The 2200-nt window shown below is 63.5% G+C and overlaps 1 protein-coding gene across 2 annotated transcripts in view; it reads right to left on the bottom strand.

Moving 5' to 3' along the window:
• Positions 1-418, bottom strand: part of CPEB1 (cytoplasmic polyadenylation element binding protein 1) — an 84050-nt gene extending 83632 nt beyond the window's left edge. Inside the window, exon 1 of one of the 2 annotated variants that reach the window (XM_077774361.1) lies at positions 370-418. The gene's annotated coding sequence lies outside the window, so the exon portion shown is untranslated. The remainder of the gene's footprint in view (positions 1-369) is intronic. The other variant, XM_077774362.1, reaches the window with a different exon arrangement.
• Between the last annotated feature and the right edge of the window lie 1782 nt (positions 419-2200).

The following is a 2200-nucleotide window of genomic DNA, read 5'->3' on the forward strand; positions in this document are numbered from 1 at the left end:
GCGGGCTACTCTCCCTCCACAGCCGCGCGGCCTCCACGGCTGCACGTCCGTCCGTCCGCCCGCCCGGGCCCGCGGGACGCACCTCAGTCGCCGGCCTCCCCGGCGCGAAGCCCGGGCGCACGTGCCCGACGACCACCCGCCTGGGACCCTCCCCAGCCAACCCCGCCCCCAGAACGCGGCTCCAGCACAATCGAACGTGTGAAGCCACGTGACCTTCCGGGCCGGGAAGCGCGGTCCGCACGAGGGGCCTGATCCCTCCGCCTTAAAGGAACCGCGCCCACCCACTGCCGTCGTGGCACTCTCGGGTCTGCGTAGGCCCGGCGCGGGGGTCTCCGCCGCCGGCACCTCCGCCTCACCCGGGCCACCCACCCTCGCCGCCGACTGGGTACGAACGAGACTCGCGTGGGGCGCTCCGAGGTGCGTGAGCTCCTTGCGCCGGCGACTTCGGGTCTCGCGTGCGACGGCTGCGGGAGAAGGAAGTGCCCCCGGCGCCGAGGCGCCCCTCCGCCCGGTCGGCTCCCGTCTGGACATACACTCGAGGCCACCGGGAGACCGCAGTGCCGCTTGGAGGCCCCGCCGGTCGCCCCCGGAGGGCCGCGGCTCCTTTAAGCCCAAAGGCCCTGAGTCACGAGGAGGCTCCCTGCCCCCCTTCGCCACACACCCCTCCACGAGGCCCCACGCCCGCGGGCACGTGACCCGCGCCCCGCCCGGGACTCGCGCTCACGGTGGAGCGGGGAGGCGGGGACAGCNGCTGGAAGCGGGGCGCGTCGGGGATTCCGGAAAGTTACTAAGACACCCGGGGTACTCCTTGGGCCTCAGTTCCCTAGGGAAACCAATTCCGACGTGCCTGCCGGACAGTGATCGGGAGCTTGACGGAGTGGGGACAAGGGACGGCGTGGGAGCCACGGGGCAGAAGGGACCGCGGTGGTCCCGGCCGTCAGGAAAGGCGACCTTGGGTAGCCGGTGCAGGAGCGGACCCAGTTTGACCCAGGAGAGACCCAGTTTGACCGGGAAGGAGGGGAATAGGTGCCTCTTCCACAGGAGGGAACCCTGGGCCCAGTTTGTGAGCGGCCTTTATTTTGCGGACAGCGGGGGACCATTACGAACTGTAAACCGGAGAATGGCGGTTTCAGGTCTCAAGCTGTTACTGGAGACTCCGTGGAGGCCGGGGAGGAGAGGGACTGGACTGAGCGGGAGAGGGCCCAGAGTTCGCGGAACGTAGCTCAGGGTTTCCCCTGCGTTACCTCACCATCCTAACATGTATTATGCACAAGGCTCCTCCTGGCAGTTGGGAAAGCAGGGCCGCTGCCTCGCTGGCAGGCTGGTGAGGCTGGCCGGCCTGGATCTAATGGCTAAGAGGGGTGGGGGGAGGTGTATCTCAGGCATATCCTCCTGCAGGGAGCTTCCTTGGGTTGCTGGCGTCATGGGCAGAGAGGGTGATGGCCGTGGGGGCAGGATAAACCCTGGTCTCCCTTGCCCTTAACTATTCTACTTCCTGCTTAGATGCCGAGCCCCCTTCCTCAAGGCGGCCGGATCCAGCCACCCAGAAAACCATAGGATCCACCCAGAAAACCATACCTCGTGATTCAGCTGCACTGGGACCCTCCTTCCTGGGGCCCTTCCTTCTTGGGGAGCAGCCCACCCCCAAGTCTTACTCTGGCTGCCAGCGTAGGACAGCCGCTCCGAAGTGGTGTATCTCGCGTGGCTTAGAGGGTGCCAGCCTCGACACCTACAGAGCGCATAGGAGCCGCCGGAGGGGGGTGAGAGCACCGGGAAGGCCCCTCTGCAGGGGCAGTCAGCTGATGGGTACCGTGCAGGGATGAGGCCCCAGCCAGCCGCATCTTTCAGGACAACCTGGCTTGTCTTGGGTTTGGTTTTGTTTTTTTTTTTTTTAACGTGAAATCTTCCTAATTTTAAATTTGGTCACGAATTCAAATTAAAAGAGCAAACCCCAATGTGTCCACCAGCCCCATGCAGCCCTCTCGCAGCAGACTTGTGTACATCCTTCTTGACCCAAAGCTGAGCAAGATAAGAATCTGAAGCCTGGACTAACAGGTACCTGGGAGCTCTTTCATATTTTAAAGCTCCTAGCCATAAGAAAATGAAGGCGACTTCCCGGGGACTTGGAACAGAAATTGCTGCTGCTTAAAATCCCTCTTCCTAAACTTGCTGCTTGCTGTCACAGTAATAAGAGCTCACC

Source organism: Crocuta crocuta, unplaced genomic scaffold (assembly GCF_008692635.1).
Source record: "Crocuta crocuta isolate KB4526 unplaced genomic scaffold, BGI_CrCroc_1.0 scaffold7, whole genome shotgun sequence".
NCBI lineage: Eukaryota > Metazoa > Chordata > Mammalia > Carnivora > Hyaenidae > Crocuta > Crocuta crocuta.